This window comes from Penaeus chinensis, chromosome 24 (genome assembly GCF_019202785.1).
Source record: "Penaeus chinensis breed Huanghai No. 1 chromosome 24, ASM1920278v2, whole genome shotgun sequence".
Classification (NCBI taxonomy): Eukaryota; Metazoa; Arthropoda; class Malacostraca; order Decapoda; family Penaeidae; genus Penaeus; species Penaeus chinensis.
The window spans coordinates 21,815,359-21,822,858 of NC_061842.1; positions in this window are offsets into that span (position 1 = coordinate 21,815,359).

Sequence of the window (7,500 nt, forward strand, 5' to 3'; positions counted from 1 at the left end):
TCTATTTCACCTCCTCTATCTCCCTCCATCTGTGCTCTACACTCCCCCTCTACTTCCCTCTGCCTCTCCTCTCCTCTCTTCCATTCTCCTTTTCTCTCCTCTTCTCTTCTCGATCTCCTTTCCTCTCCTCCACCCCCTTTCCTCTCCTCTCCTCCCCTTCCCTTCATCGCACTCTCCCTCCCTATTCCTTACCTTCCTCTCATCCCTTTTCCTTGCCTGACCTTTGCCTTCCTACATCACTTCCCCTACGCATCCCTTTCTCCTCTCCCCCACTGCCTGCCCTCTCCCACCTAACTTTCCCTTTCCTTCCTCCCCTCCCTTCCTCCCCACCTCCCTCGCCCTTCCTCCCCACCTCCCTCGCCCTCCCTCCCCACCTCCCTCGCCCTCCCTCCCCACCTCCCTCGCCCTCCCTCCCCACCTTCCCTCCCTCCCTAACTCCTCCCCACCTTCCCTCCCTCCCTAACTCCTCCCCACCTTCCCTCCCTCCCTAACTCCTCCCCACCTTCCCTCCCTCCCTAACTCCTCCCCACCTTCCCTCCCTCCCTAACTCCTCCCCACCTTCCCTCCCTCCCTAACTCCTCCCCACCTTCCCTCCCTCCCTAACTCCTCCCACCTTCCCTCCCTCCCTAACTCCTCCCTAACTCCTCCTCCCTCCCCGAAGCCCCCCGCAAGCAGCGAGGTGAAAGGGCGCGTGCGTAGGGCTGGCGGCCGACCTTATTTGGCCCCAGAGACGACCGAGAGCGGCGTTCGAAGGCAAGGTCAAGCTTATAAAGATAGAGCTCGATAAGGCGGGTCAAGGTATAATGAGGAACGTGTGTGTGTGTGTAGATAATGTGTGGATCTCTCTCTCTCTCTCTCTCTCTCTCTCTCTCTCTCTCTCTCTCTCTCTCTCTCTCTCTCTCTCTCTCTCTCTCTCTCTCTCTCTCTCTCTCTCTTTATATATATATATATATATATATATATATATATATATTTATTTATATATTTATTTATTTATTTATTTATTTATTTATTTATTTATTTATTTATCTATCTATTTATTTATTTCTCTGTATTTTGTTCTACTTTTCGTACATATTGACAGTTTTCTTCATCCTGAACGCAAGCAAAGGAGGTTTTGTTGGGAGTAGAAGTGGGGGGGGTCGGAATATTAGAGTAGGCAAGATTCATGTAGCGTGTGTGTGTGTATAGGGATAGGTTGCAATGCCCTTTGAATTGACCACATACAACCCCTTCCCCCCTTTTCCCCGTCACAACTAACGCTCTCCCAGACTTTCACTCTCCTTATCCCTTTCTTTTTTTTTCTCCTTTTCCTCTTCTCTTCTCCCTTTCCTCCACTACCTTCCCCGTCTCCCATTCCCCTCCAATCTCCCTCCACACCCCTTACCCCCACTCCCTTTCCCCTCTTCGGTAATATGCTCGTTGTGCAACACGGAATAGTCCCGCTAGACGATCATGCAACGTTGCAAATAATGGGAAATCAGCGCAAAGGCGAATACTGGTTTCAAGTTCAAGGAGCATTTGCATGGCATGGCGCAAGTGCAGTGGAGTGTGGCTTTGCCCGGCGTGGCGTGGCGCTGCGTGAGATGGTGTTTTTAGCGCGGCTTGGTGTTGCTTGGCGCGGGGCAGCGGGTGAGTGCGGATGAGCGTGGCTTGGCGGATTGAGGGTTGGTTCGGTATCGGGCGTAATGTTGTGCGTGTGATGGATGGCGCGTTGGATGCGAGGAGGCGGCGGTGGAAGAGGTGGATGTGGAGAATGTGGATGTTGTGGGAGGTGTGGGAAGAGAATGTGGAAGAGGGGGAAGGGGGGGGGGTTAAGTACGAGGAGGAGAGGGGGGGGGGGCAAAGCAGTACGAGGAGGAAAGGGAGGTGATTGTGAAAGAGGTAGAGTAGGTGGTGGGGGTAAGAGACGGAGATGGAGGAGGAGAAAGTGAGAAAAGAGAGTGAGGTGGATGAAGGGAGAAATGGAGTAAGAGCAACTGAGGGAAGTGGAGCAGCAGCAGGAAGATTGGGAGGAGAAAGAAGAGAAAGAGTAGGAGGATTAAAAGAGGAGGAGGCACATGAACAGGATTAGAAGACCTAGGACCGATCAGAGGAAGGAGAATATACATAGAGAGAGAGGAGGGAAGAGAGAGAGAGAGAGAGGAGGGAGAGGAGAGGCAGAGTCAAACAGAGACAGAGAGATAGAGAGGCGGAGAGAGAAGGTAAGGAGATAAGATAAGAAGGCGATACCGAAAAGCAAAAGGGAAGACTCCACCCCAGGAAACTTCATTTGGGGAAAGCAGGACGTTGTCACGTATTGCTTCCCTTGGGAGAGCCGGGCTTTGGTGGCGGCAGGCGGGCGGGAAGATTGGGGGGGGGGGGGACGGCGGAGATGCTGGAGGAAGGAACGGTGGAGGGATGAATGGTGGAGGAGGAGGGAGAAGAAAGGAGTAAGAGGGGGGAGGGGAGTAGTGCATGGAAGAAGGGGGAGTGGGAGGAAGGAGGTGGGAGTGTGGATTATGGGGAATTAATGGTTGGGAGAAGGGACGGGGGTAGTTGGAGGCCAGGGAACGGGGGGTCTGAAGACAGCTTCGTAGTGGTTGGGGGAAAGGGAGATAGAGGGGATGGGGGTAGTTGGAGGTGTAAGAGGGAATGGGGAAAGGGGGAAGGGGGACTTGGGGATGAAGAGGATCGGGGGAAGGGTTTGGCGAAGGGAGGAAGGGTGGGGGTGGGTGAGGGAAGGGAGGAAGGGTGGGGGTGGGTGAGGGGAGGGAAGGGAGGAAGAGTGGGGGTGGGTGAGGGAAGGGAGGAAGGGTGGGGATGGGTGAGGGAAGGGAGGAAGGGTGGGGATGGGTGAGGGAAGGGAGGAAGGATGGGGGAGGGTGAGGGAAGGGAGGAAGGGTGGGAGTGGGTGAGGGAAGGGAGGAAGGGTGAGGGAAGGGATTAACGTCCTGCTTTCGCCGGTGCCTTCGCCGCACGTAATCCCCGCTCGGTGCGAGGAGGCTGAGAGCGCGGGAGCGGGGCTTGCCTGCATGGGATGTGTGTTTGATGGGAGAGAAGAAAAGGCAGGCGGACTTACAGACACACACACGCACATTTATACGAGGGAGGATTTACAAAGACAGACGGAGGCAGACATTCGCGCAGTTGGTCACAAGCAAAATAATCGCTTGTGTTCGCGAGATCGTGTATTCGAGGACAAAAAATGCCATAATGCGAGGATATTAAGCCAGTTAATTAGGGACATGTGTAGAAAAGGATGGAAGGGAAAGAGGGGGGGGGGGGGGGGCTGGCAGGCAGGCAGGCTATTTTATCTATGTTAGCATTTCAGTTGACTGTCTGTCTATATTTGTATCCATGTCTGTCTGTCTGTCCTGCCTTTGTGTCTCCTGTCTCCTTCTTCTCTCTCTTCCAAAGGGGGAAGGGGGAGGCGGAGAAGCCGATAAGCGACGAGGGGAGAGAGAGAGAGAGAGAGAGAGAGAGAGAGAGAGAGAGAGAGAGAGAGAGAGAGAGAGAGAGACAGACAGACAGACAGACAGACAGACAGACAGACAGACAGACAGACAGACAGACAGACAGACAGACAGACAGACAGACAGACAGACAGACAGACAGACAGACAGACAGACAGACAGACAGACAGACAGGCAGACAGACAGACAGACAGACAGGCAGACAGAGAGACAGACAGGCAGGCAGACAGGCAGGCAGGCAGACAGACGTTAAACATCAACGTCTGATAGGTATGAGTAATAAAGTTCATGGACAGTTACGAGAGTGAGTGTGAATGAATGAATGAATGAATGAACGAATGAAAGAATGAAAGACAGACAGACAGATACAGAAATATAGAGTAGCTGTCTTACATACCTAATCTGTATCCGGTATTTTGTACAGGTAGGTAAATAATTAATTTTACATGAATAGGTATCTTCGTCTAATTGTCCTCCATCCATGTTTACCTTTACTTTGTTTATTTATTTATTTATTATTGTTATTATTATTGTTATTATTATTGATATTGTTATTATTATTATTATTATTATTATTATTATTATTATTATTGTTATTATTATTATTATTGTTATTATTATTATTATTATTATTATTATTGTTATTATTATTATAACTATTATTATTATTATTGTTGTTGATGTTGTTGTTTTTGTATCTGAACAGTAGACATACAAAGTTTAGTCTCAGAGTTTCTAATAACTTCTTTTCCTATCGTTGCAGGTAAGATCACCACATATTAAAAGGAGAGGAGAATGAGAGGGTGATTGGACCGACCGTAAGTAGAAGATTGGAAATCGTAAATAGAACGTCAGAGAAAGAGAGGGAAGTGGGGAGGAAAGAGGGAGAGAGGGAGGGAATGAGGGAGAAAGGGGAAGGAAGGAAGTGGGGAGAGGGGAGAGGGGAGAGGGGAGGGAGGGAGGGAGGGAGGGAGGGAGGGAGGGAGGGAGGGAGGGAGGGAGGGAGGGTGAGAAGGAGAGAGGGAGAGAGGGAGAGAGGGAGGGAGGGAGGGAGGGAGGGAGGGAGGGAGGGAGGGAGGGAGGGAGGGAGGGAGGGAGGGAGGGAGGGAGGGAGGGAGGGGGGGAGGGAGGGAGGATGGGGGGGAAAGAAGTAGGGTGAGGGTGGGGGGAGGAAAACATGGTAAGGCTCCACGTGTGCTTCATTGCGTTTTCTCAGGAAGAGATTTTAATATCCGAAAGACTTTTTCCTTTTGTCGCTCTTTCTTACTTTTGGTGTTGCTGATGATGCTTTTATTTGCTTTGTCGTTTGATTGCGATATTCCTTTCTATCTTGGGAGCGAGCGAGAGAGAGAGAAAGGGAGAAAGAAGAAGAAAAAAGAAAGAAAGACAGAGAGGGAGAGAGGGGGGGAAAGAGGAAAATGGGGCGAGGGAGGGGACGATATTGGAAAAGTTTTGAGCGCGAGACCTTTGTGGAAAAGTTCTTGCTCCTTGCTTGCTTGCTTGGAGGCGGAGATACGAATCCCTGTTCTGTGTGGCGATGAGGCTCCGTCCGTCTCGGGGATCAGAGAGGGCCTCTCGAGCCGCAAGTCCCAGGGTCGCGTCGCCCTTGATGGGAACCCACACGCAGGCATACCGAGATGAACACACACGCACATACACGCTCACACACGCTCACACACGCTCACACACGCTCACACACGCTCACACACGCTCACACACGCACATACACGCACATACACGCTCACAGACGCACATACACGCTCACACACGCGGATGTAGATGCATGCGAAGTTTTACGAGTCATAGATAGGTATGTAGGGAGGAAGGGGAAATAGGTAGTAATATGCATGTGAGTGTGTGTGTGTGTGTGTGTGTTTGAACGAGTAAAAGAGTGAATCCAATTCCCAGCGTAAACAGGACAGTCACCGCCTTTTTTTATGTTACTGGAGTATTGGCTGCAGCCGACTCATAAAGGCTGACCTACTCAGCCGCTAATATTTCACCGTCCTTCCGCGGCGTTGCAATGTTGCGGCCGTGTTGTGCGCCGATATTTTATTTCTCACATATGCGCACGCGCTTTTTTTTCGGCTTTTTTGTTATGTAGGCGTGTGAATGTTGGAATAGAGAAAGGCTTTTCCCATCGAGTTGAAATGTTCAGTGGAAATGTACCTTGGTGTTTTGGCAAGTTTTTTTTTATTCTCCCTCCCCTCTTATTCTTTTTTTCCTCCTCTTGAGTCTCCTCCTCCTTCCTCCTCCTCCTATTCCTCCTTCCTCCTTCCTCCTCCCTCCTCCCTCCTCCCTCCTCCCTCCTCCCTCCTCCCTCCTCCCTCCTTCCTTCCTCTTCATCTTTTTCTTCTTCTGATTCTGCTACTTCTGTTCTTGGGGGCTGAGGGGGTCAAATAAAGGTCGCTGTTTCGTAGTTATATAGAGTTTTAAATATAGACCGATAAACAGGAATAAGACGAGGAAAAAGGAAGGAAAGAGGAACAAAAACAATTACAAAAACAAGAACAAGAACAAGAACAAGGTGGTGGAAAGGAAAGGAGACGACGGCAGCGAGCTACATTTGGAAAGAAAGATCAAAGAGGGTTCGGAGGCACAAGCAGAGGATAGACAATAGAGAATAATGAAGTATGGAAGGTAGGAGACAGACAGCTGTCAATTAAAGGGAGGTGATGGATCAGGAGGCGGGGAGAGGCGACAGGGATGAGCGAGCAACAATGTACGCGTCTTTCTCTCTCTCTCTTTCTCCTCTCTGCCTATTCCTGTCTTTCTTTCTTCCTTTTTTTTTATTTTTTTTTTTTTTTTTTACTTCCTTTTTTTTCTTTTCGTCTTTATTCGCTCTGTCTCATTCGTGTTTTTTTTTTTTTTTTAATTATCTATCTCTGTCTGACTCGCTCTCTCTCTCTCTCTGTGTTCATTCTCCTCTCTTGTTTTTTTTTTTTTTTTCTATTTCCATCAATTTTGCCTCTTTCTCATTCGTATTTTTTATATATCTCTCCTTATGTGTTTGTTTGTATCACTTTCTGTGACTCACTCGTACTCTCACTATCGGTATCACTCATTCTCACTCTCACTCACACACGTGCGCGCGATGGCGAAGAGGACGAATAGTAAATGGTAAATAAAGAGGTAAAAAAATAGATTGATGAATGAATATGGTTGTATGTATGTATGTATGAATATATATGTGTGCGTATATGTATATATATATATATATATATATATATAAATATAAATATAAAAGAGAGAGAGAGAGAGAGAGAGAGAGAGAGAGAGAGAGAGAGAGAGAGAGAGAGAGAGAGAGAGAGAGAGAGAGAGAGAGAGAGAGAGAGAGAGAAATATTAATAGACGAGAAAGAAAGTGTCAAGAGCGTGTCGAGATGATCCGTGTCGAAATGAGAATGTGTGGAACAAGAGCCGCAGGGATTTTTACATAGGGGATTGATCTATTGCTGGCAGGTAGGGATGCGCTCGGAGGAAAGGAGAGGAGAGGGAGAGAGGTAGGTGACGGAGGGAAGGGAAGGGAAGGGAGGGAGGGAGGGAGGGAGGGAGGGAGGGAGGGAGGGAGGGAGGGAGGGAGGGAGGGAGGGAGGGGAGGGGAGGGAGGGAGGGAGGGAATTATAGGAGGGTGGATGTGTGGGAAGAAAGAAAGGAGCAAAGGAATAAATGCCATAAATGGGGGGGGGGGGCATAGGAGAGAGAGTTGAACAAAAAACAAAAATAAATAAAAAAAAACACACCCACGGGAAATGAAATTTGGATCGTCCTGATTACCCGACTTTAATTGCGCCTGTAGATTACTCGCATTGGATGCCATACCATCATAACCTTGGAAACTGGGATAGGAGATGCCAAGACCCTGCTTTTTGTAATTTGTAAATATATTATACATATTCCGGCCTTGAAGTGGGTGATTATTTAGGTTTTCGTTTTCTCCTCCCCTGGATCTTTTTCTTTCTTATTTTTTTTTTTCTTTCTTGGCAAGGAAGGAAAACTTTTCTTAAATTCATTCCTTTCGTGTTCTTATTTTCGCCGTTGATCTT